Source organism: Accipiter gentilis, chromosome Z, assembly GCF_929443795.1.
Source record: "Accipiter gentilis chromosome Z, bAccGen1.1, whole genome shotgun sequence".
Lineage (NCBI taxonomy): Eukaryota > Metazoa > Chordata > Aves > Accipitriformes > Accipitridae > Astur > Astur gentilis.
Window position 1 is genome coordinate 11,051,882 of NC_064919.1, and position 9,893 is coordinate 11,061,774.

Genomic DNA, 9,893 nt, shown 5'->3' on the forward strand with positions numbered 1-9,893 from the left:
TCGCTGCCGTCAGCGGTCCAATCCCGTGCGTGGCTGAGCAGACGTCACGCAGCGCCGGCGCGCTGGGTAGTCGCCCCTTCTGGCGGCCATTTCGCCCTCACCCGTCATGGACGCTCCTGGCCCCGCCGCTTGCCCTCGCTCGACATGGCCGCCGTTGCCATGGTGCCGCGGAGGCGCCTGACGCCAGCGCCCTTACCCGCACAAGAGATGGCTGCCGCCGCCCAGGCAGCCAGCCGCGGGAGGTGATGCACGCCCCTCACCACACGCTCCTCCGGGCCCCGGGCGAGGGGTCGGGTAATGGCTGCCGCGGCAGTCCTGTCGCAGTCCCGGCGGGGGTGTCCCCCACCGACACCCGCCTGCCCGTCTTCCCGCGCGGTGCGCCGGCGGTATATATAAAGTGCATGTAAAGTTTTGCAGTGCAGATAACGTTTACATGTGCAAAATACATGAAAATACATATACCGCGCAGGCCTAGCTCCAAGATTGAAGTAGTATTGTAGATAACGCAGCTTTGAAGTAAAATTTTAATATTTTAGGCTTGACATCTTCACCTCTGCCCATCTTTGTAGAAAAACATGGAAACACCTATGAACATCATCAGACTGACAGGGTTCCTGCTTTATTTATCAGTTTAAAGTAGATTTGTATCTCTTACGCTGCTGCAAGCATTTTTGTGCAGGTGGTGGAGTTCTCCTTCCCCTCCGCCCCCCCCACCCCCAGCTTCACAGCAGCTGTCTCCACTGGGAAATGCCAAAAAAGGTACAGTCCCCACGTTGCAAATCACAATGTAAGGGGCTGCTATCCCCAAGAGCAATAGGCTAGCCTAGTAATACACTACAAGACTTCAGGCTGAATGAACACCTGAGCTCCTGAAGGAAAAACAAAGCTTTCCCTATAATTTTTTTTAACCCTGCAGCTGCCAGAATGAGTTTGGTAAGGCAGTGAGCTGCTGCAGCTTCGTGAGCAAGTGTGAGAGCAGCTGGGTTGGGGAAGTTGACCAGCTTGGTTGATGTCTGTATTTACACAGTACTGTGGCATAAAATAAACCGTGTAACAGAACTGGAAGAGTGAGTACCTCGGAGGATTTTTTAAAAAGCTGCACTCAAACCTCTCTGAGTTTAAAAAAAAAAAAAAAAAATTGCTAATGCATTTTCCACCCACAGCATTCCCTTGCAGCTGGAGACACCTTAGCTGAGTAAGAAACAGTTGGTAAGTCATCAATTCTCAGTGCAGCCAGTCCTTGACCAAAATGTTTGAAACCAAAAGGAGCTTTTTTGTTGAATCGAATGCACTCCAAATCAGATCTTCAAGTCAGCATAGCTTTCGGTCTTTGTGTTTTCCCTGCCTTTGCTTTATACTTGGTTTTTCTCACCTCTACATATTTTTTCTCAGGTGTTGATCCCCTGCAGACTAGCCGACTAGCTTTACATCATCACGGCAAAACTGTAACTGAAATGGGGACAGTCACAACTTTAATTTTGTGTCTGTGTCTTTTATCTCCACGCACCTTGCCATTTCCTCCACAGGGAAAGAAAAACCCACTGCCTCCAAAGCATCCTCCTACTCTTGTACATTCTCATCCAGATCTGTCTTAATTACCATGCTTTAGATAAGCATGCAAACTGATCTTTGAGATGCTGTTTTATACACTGAATACCGCATAGTGTTTGGGACTGCCCTAAAACGGGGTTTAAAGGGGAAAGTTCCTGCAGCAAGCTAGATTGTAGTGCTGAAAAAGAAATGCTTCAGCACACCTGCGTAACTTTCCACACAGCCAGCAAACTCGAGACACAAAGGTCACCCTCCTCCTCCCCTCCATTACCACTTCTGACAGTCCTTTCCTCTGAGCACTGAGGCACTGGCTTCCCTCCAGTAGAAGGAATGTGCCATTTCCCTTAGTGGTGTTTATAGAGTAACTGTCACGTCCTTGTGAATTGTTATGCACAGACAATACAGCAGATGTGGGAAAAAATACAAGCATAAATATGAGCGCTAAGGAGAGAGAGGGAGTATTAACACTTGTATGAATACTTGAGACACTTTTTGTGAAGACACTGGGAGAGCCAAACAGTCTAACGTCAGTGAAGAGGAACTGCAGAGGACGTCCTGCAGCAATTTGCAATTATTTAGTCTACTAGGAATGTGACAGATAAGGTTGCTTTTTCTTGAAACAAACTGGCAGGTTCAACCACAGTCCTTCACTTGCAATTGCTCTAAGAGAGAGTTAAGCACATACTTAATTCAGAACTACAGCTAGTTAAGAATTTGAATGACTGAAGCAGAGAGTTTCTTGGCAAGGATGTGCACTTGTTTTAGCAAGAGCAGAGGGGAGACAGATATGAAGAAAACCACCAAAGACACAGAGATGAACTGAGTAAATAAAGTTGTGTAAGGAACAGCCTACAGAGGAGACAATTTTGAGCTTGTTGTGTTAGTGTGCTAAGGCTGGGACAGCAGAAGGACACTCAGATTGACTGATTCTCCTTGTGTAAACAAGACTTGCACAGCCTTCTGACCAGTGTTGTACTGAGCATCACCCATTACCAGTTAATCTCTATTCCAAATCAAAAGGACCTACAAAACCTCAAACATTGGCTCTCCCTCAAGTTGTAGTAGTAGCAGCATATACCAGAGTTAGTTATGAAAGCCCAACATGTTGGCTTGAAATGCATCCTCTTCAGTAAGGCAGGATGTTGAGACACAGTGTTGGGAACTGTTCACACACTATAGGCATATGTGTCTAGACAGGCAGCATGCAGATATGTAGTTAAATTTGGAAGTTTGGCACACCCAGGATGGTATCTAAAATAATATTTCATACAGCAGAACAGTGCTGCTTCCAAGAGGAAAGGCCATATGGGAGATGGTGTGATAGCTGATCTCACTAAAACCTGTTAGTGAAACTTGCTCTGAGATCATGGCTAACAGAAGGCTCTGCTCTGGAGGGCAGAGAGAAATCCTCTCTTTTGCCAGAAAGGTTATGTGCCCTGGAGTCTGCTGAGGAAATAGCAGAGCACAGATTTATCCCAAAGATTGGAACAGAAGAGCTTTGGCCAGTCATCTCCTAGTGCTGTCAGTGGCAGGTGGAGAAGGGGATTGCAAGTTGTGTACAGAAAGTAAGAGGTCAGACAAATGGACCTGAGGGCTTGGACCTCACAAGAAGCAGCTAGCCTAACATCATGAGCTAGAAAAATGCCATCTTCAGGCAACCACTGTTCCACAACACTCACAGCAGACCAACTGCTCTAAAAGAGCTAACCAGACCCCAAATTAAATGGAGCAAAGCCCTTGCCATAAATAATTCAGTGGAAAAAGTCTCTTTTTGTATCAGCACCCAAGTCAGCCTTCCATTTGCTAGGTTATAAACTGGAACCACAGCAGTTACTTCATGATAACCCAGGGCTAGTTACCATAGAAGAGCAGGTATGAAACACAACCCTTAGTGTGTCCTGTGGCAGCTTACACATATGCTCAGAGCCTACTAGATCAGATCATGTAGTTGACAGGAAAGGGAGGCAAAGTCTCAAAATGGGAAGGAAAAAAAAAAAAAGAAAATGCACATTAGTGGAACATACTTCCAAATAGAAGTACCAGATTCTGTCACGTGTGTGCAGCTGTTTGGCTTCAAAGCAAATGGAGCTCTTTCCTTGGAAAAACAACTACAATAAATAAATAAATAGAATGAAGGGCTTAGATTGAACTTCTTAACCCCCTTAATTTCTTCATATACTGGCTACAGACTCCAAGATGATTCTATCTTACTCTGTTATTTTTGATCATTGGTGCTTTGAAGCAAAAATAGAAACACTAGTGTCTTTAGAAGACATCCCTTCCTTATTGGCTGATTTGTGTAAGAGGCATTTTCATGTTACCAAAGTGTGATAAGCAATAAGAAATTTAATTTTTAAATCTGACCTTAGAAGCGCGAAGCCTCAGTCCTTGCTCAAAATTTGTTCTAGTATCCCAACCTCTTGGCATGGCTTTGTCTTTACCTCATTGTGACTAAGGATGTGCTGTAAAAATAAGATAATTTTTGTTTTTCTCTCACAAATGTTGTGAAGCAGCTGATGTTTTTTGCTGTGGGCATGAAATGGAATGAAAAGGTGGTGCTGCAGTGTGCTGTGCTAGGTACACATTTATCAGGGACACCAGCAGAACTGTATTTAATAACATCAGGGTACTGTACCTAATAATATGCACCCAATGCAGTGTGTACATCAGATCACAAAGATATATATCACTCTACAGCGTCCTTGATCTAACCAACAATTGCTGTTTATATTATTTAAGATGTATAATTTTCTTGGCAGGCAAGCTGACTGAAGAAAACGAACACTGTAGCCAATGCACTTGGACTAAGTGGGTTCTTGCTTTACTGTAAAAAGAAATTGTACTACTTTTGTTTTAAACTAAAGGTAGTTAATTATTGCTTATCTAAGTTCATTCTACAGCATAATAGAATACTTATGACACGCATCTGAAAAGGGAAATACAAATTATATTTTGCTTTGGTGTAGGAATAAAATTCCATTGTTGTCTGACCAGAACTGACTTGGATAGAAATGTTTAAGTGGCTTTTATGCTCTCCACAGAAATTCTCACTTACTTTTTTTTGTCATGTTACTTCCCTAATTGTCTTCCTCTTGTAGAGAAACACTTGATACTATAAACTAAATGGAGAATATAGGTGTGAATGCAAAAGATTATTAAGTAGTTTTATTTTATGGAAATAATGAGGTCTGTAAAACATGCCTCATCTACTTCCCCTTCCTGTTGGTGGCTAACAAGGATGGACCCCTGTACTTTTTCCAAATAGGAGCTTTGGATATGATATAACTATATAGTTACAACAGTAGCTTTTGCACAGCTTAGTAAGTCATAAATACGATCTTCTGTAATAAGCCAAAGACTGTTTGCCCGCACCACTCACACTGGAAGTGCCTGAAGAACCAGACAGCCCTGGAGATACAAAAAGGTAAATACTGGAAGCAGGTCAATTAAAAGTCAAGACCATAGAGAAGAGAAGTGTGCTCTCACTCTCTTGCTCACTCTCTTGACACCCAGAACATCCTGGCCGGCAATCTAAAGAAAGAAGGAATGAAAGACTCCAATCAGTGAGTAACACAAACTGAGAAGTCTCAACAGGGATTACTAGCTATTGCCTTGCTGCCTCACTGCCCAGTTGCAGTAATGATCATGAGAAATAAAAAGCCCAGAAAATGGAGCAGGAGCTTGAGTGTTTTCTTTCTGGTTTTGTTGCTGAGCAGCATACCCCGTTAATTTGCTGTCTGTGCATGGGGGGTTCCTGTATGCAAATGATTCTGTAAACAGTGCTATGAAGAGTTTCCTGAAAATGAGCCTATGCCCACTATCCATATGGGTAGATGTGCTTAAATTTTAAAGAGCTGCTCTTCAGAAACTGCTTTGTATCTTGGTAAGGTCTGTCTGTTGGTTGCACTATGAGACTAGAAAAGGAAAATGAGATTTATCTGAAAATATTCATTATTCATCAGGAGTGAAAATTAGAGAATTTACAAAATAAACTCTAGAGAAATGACTTGCATCTTTATACTAGTAATTATAGCAGATTATCCTTCTAGATCACGGACTAGTCACAGACTTTTATGTCCTTCTTCAAGTAAGGCCAGTACCCCTAGTTGGCCTCCCAGGACTTGCCTAAACTTAAATATTCAAAAAAAAAATTAATCTGAATGAATTAAAAATATGAACTAACAGTGAACTATTATAGTCTCTGTGTTACATCCTGTACAGACACTATTATGTAGAATGAAAAAAAGGTTAAAATTTCTTTTGTTGCTTTCACTTCCAAAGACCATTCAGCTAAACTGAATTACAACCTCTTAAATGTCAAACAAGTGCTGCCTTGCAGGTTTGAAGCAGTCTTTAAAAAGTCATGATTTGATACAATTTTCCTGAGAGTCTTCATGTAGTTAAAACCTTGTATGAGTGGTACCCAAACTTTCTAGCTAGACTGGCCATTTCTCTCATGTCAGAGGCAGACCTTTAGTTCCAGAAGTGCACACCTAAAATTTGCAGTGAAAGAGAGCAGAGAAATTACTAACGTTCTGTGCTTCTCACACAGGCACAGAATTTGTTAGTGAAATGTGCCCAGTGACCATACAAAATAACTTTACTCCATTCTGCAAGGGAAAATTAAAAGCTTTCCAGCAGTCCCTACAGGATAATTCCTGTCTGACCCTCAGTTTGGAAATCTTGTGTTTTGCCTCTTTACCCCATTCTCTTTTTTTAGCATCTGCAAAAAGTACACTGTTCCAGACTGTTCTTCTGTGTTGCAACACAGAGCAAGTAACTGAGAGCCAATGTATTTTAACAGATAGTTTGGAGAACCACTTGACTCTATTTCTAAATTAAAATGTTTGTCCCTCTCTTTGAAATACTCGGTTTGTGGTCTGCAAAAGTCAGAATACTGGAGCAAGACAGATAGGAAGTTGGATCACCGAAGCATGTACAATTAACTGGTTAAGATACATCCATTTCTCTGAGTGGAATCACACTTGTGGCCCTTCTGAAAATCTGCCATTATTTAACACATTGCCATGTTAGCTCACACTCTTATTTTTTTGCTATGAACAGACCTACTAATGATTGACTTAGAGAAGCAAAGGAAGCATAGAAAAGCTTTGTGTGTGTGTATGTGTGCAATACTTTATAAAAACAACTGGACTACAATAAGTGTGTTTCTGTCATCTTCAGACATGTGCAGCTTAGGTAGAAGAGATTACAGGAACAGTATTTAATAATGTATCTGCAAAATGAATTAATTATTGGTATAAGCCTGAAAAGTCTGGAATGCAGTTGTATATAGGAGGCTGTACAGAGGGAAGGCCTGGGAAACATATGAAGAGTGCTTAGTCCTGAGTGGATAATCAAATGCGCAGACCAGGATGAAAAGGAGATCAAAGTATTTCAGCCTTTCCAGAGAACATTGATGTACCCTAGACAGCTAAGCCAGCATGAATTCATCCTCTTTGGAGCTGTATTTCATCTCACTACTGTTGTCTAAAGACAAACACAATAGACCTGACATGTGAGCTCACTGTGTCTCCAGTAACCAACAAAGGACTTTCAACACTTTTTGTCCCCAGTGATCAGTACCGAGTCTAAAAGAAAAAAAGAGAAAGCCACTGTATGTGATTTGGTTATCATCAATATTGTATTCCTATTCAAAACAGCAAACAGAAATGCCTGCTGCTTCTTAAAAAGCAGAACATAAGCATGAAATATTTATTGATCTACTCTGTGCATTTTTTCCTATAAATACGTAGCAAAGGAAGAAAGGTATTTTTAAAAGTTAGCTTTTGAAGTGAACACCAGATACCTACAAGGAGAAGATACCTGTTGTGCAGCTAATAGTACAGGAATAACTGGGTAATTATTATCATCTGGTAGCTGAACGTAAAGGAATAATACTGTTACTGCACTGGAGAACTTCTCAGAGTGTTTGTAGAAGATGCACAACCTTTACAACTGACCAGGTTACGTACATACTGGTACAACATGTTATGGTAAACATACTATTCATTCTTCCTGCTAGAATGCAATTGCTTTGCATTTTTTCCTAAAGACACCAGGCTTAAAAAATCTTTTTTGTTTCCTTCTTTTTTCTCCTTTTTTTTCACCTCCCCCCCCTCCCCCAGCTTTTCACAGCTTCTTCCCTGTCCCTAATAAATTTTGAACACACTTGTCAAATTTCATTGCAACTGGCTGAAGGAGGTAAGTCTCCAACGTGTTTGCTGCTATATACTTCATGCAGTCTCCTGTAGAGCAGAGAGACCCACATCTCCATCCCACTGAGCACAAGCCTTCAACACACACTGAACAGGAACCTGTATGTTTGATTTGTTGGCTGAATAATCAGTACACATAGCTCAAAATGAACTAGAGTGTGCAGACCCTCATGCCCCTGCCTTCTGGTAAAAACATGAAGCAGTAGAACTACTGTGTGGGAGGAAAGCTAAGAAATTGGGAGGGGGCAAGGAATATGAGGTAGGAGCAAAGGGTGTTTTGACAGCGATGTACAGAACACAAATGACACACCTCCGTAAGAAACCAGGCTTCTCAATTCAGCAGCCCCCAAGACCATGAACTTCTGCTCTGCTGCTTTCCACATTGTGCAAGCATGTAAAACATCACCTCCCTAACTTGTCCTGCTTCTAACACTCATGTTTATGAAAAGCAGGAGCTGTACCTGACCTCAAGCAAAGCAAAAGAAAATACTAGCTCCATTCCCTTGCACAAATGCTCAGTGCCATGAGAGCTGTTAGAGTGGATGGCAGGGGGGAAGGCTGCTTTGGCAACAGAAAATACTTGGATCCAAACGGCTGGGCTGAACCTCCATGACTCGAATACAATTCTCACCACAGGATTTTTTCTGATTGTAACTTTAAAGTATTGTCCTGTTACTGTGCAGGCTGAATAATTTCGGAAGAAACTATTTCTTCTGAGCGCTGCAGGTTGCAGTTAGGTTACTACTGCATGAGCGATTGTGTCCCCAGATGTTCAGCTCTGCTTTCCAGACCCCTCCCTGCTGTGCTTACCTAGTCATTTGGTGTGAGGAACTGAAGAGATGAAGTGATCTGTCCAAGAAATAAGAAAAGTTTTATTTTTCAGCCACATCAGTCTCCCTTATGCTAGCGCACAGCAGGAGACAGCACTGTGATAAGAATGAGTAGTCTGGGATGACAGGCTGTTGTTTAAACTGTGCCACTGCCCCAAAATCACTCGTGACTTTTCTCCCTCAGTCTTTTGGGTCTAACAGAAGCTGTTTTAAAGAAATAAGTGTTTAAGGATGAAAGCCAAGTGTTCCCTGAAAAGCAGGCAAGTGAGGGAAGGGGCAGCAGAGAAGACTGTACAGAAAGGCTCCTCATAAAATTACAATTACCTAAATATTTATTGCCAAAGAAAAGGCCTTCTGGCCCATTCCTTTTAATTTACTACTGCCAAATTGTTCTGCTGGCTGAAACCCCACCTGAAATGTAATACTGGGTGCAATGTGATGTGTTTCTGCTGATGTCACTCAATAGCCACTCTCCCACACACGTACTGACACAGAAGCGGGGAAAAAAAAATCTTTTTTTTTTCCCTCACAAATTCTGCAACTCCAGTCCTGGGAAGAACATGCTAATGGACCTCCCAGGAATGTATAATCTCTTTCCCAACCCCAGTACTCTCATATACCTTTTTGCTTCTCTTCTGTTCCAGGATCTATTGTGTTTCTGGTGCATCAGTATTTGCAGGCGTGAGAACATTGAACTGGAAGGTCGAGTATGAATCACTGTCACTAAGATCTGGTAGAAAAAGAGGCAGAGGCGGTCGGCAGAGAAGGACTTTGGAAAGCAAATCACCTGAGAAACTATGCCTTCTTCTACTGGCTTTTTCTTTTCAGAGTAACATGCATCTAGGTAAACCTATGGACCTTCCGGTGTGCCTCACCTTTTCCTAGAGGAGCAAGTCGCTATAGGAACCCAAATGTGATGCTTGAATGTGTTATTATGAGCACTACTGTTCCTCTGGCTTTCCCCCCATTCGTTCACATTATCTCCACAATAAGAAACCTTAGCTGAGGGGATAGCTCTTGCCAGTTGTAAGAAGTAAGGATCACAGGCATGCGTAACTGAGTTCTTTTGTCCACAATGCTTATTAGAGGGAATAATATAAATTGACACATTAAAATTAAAAAAACAAAAACATGCATCCTGCTAGAAGCTTCTGATCACTGGACTGGGCTCTAGCAAAATTATAGCTGTGCTTGACAGAACATAGTGTTTTACTGAAACAGCGTAATGGATTTTTTCTTGTTGGTGTTTTTTCAGATTTTTCCTCGAATTAAGAGAGGTCAGAGCCTGGAAAGA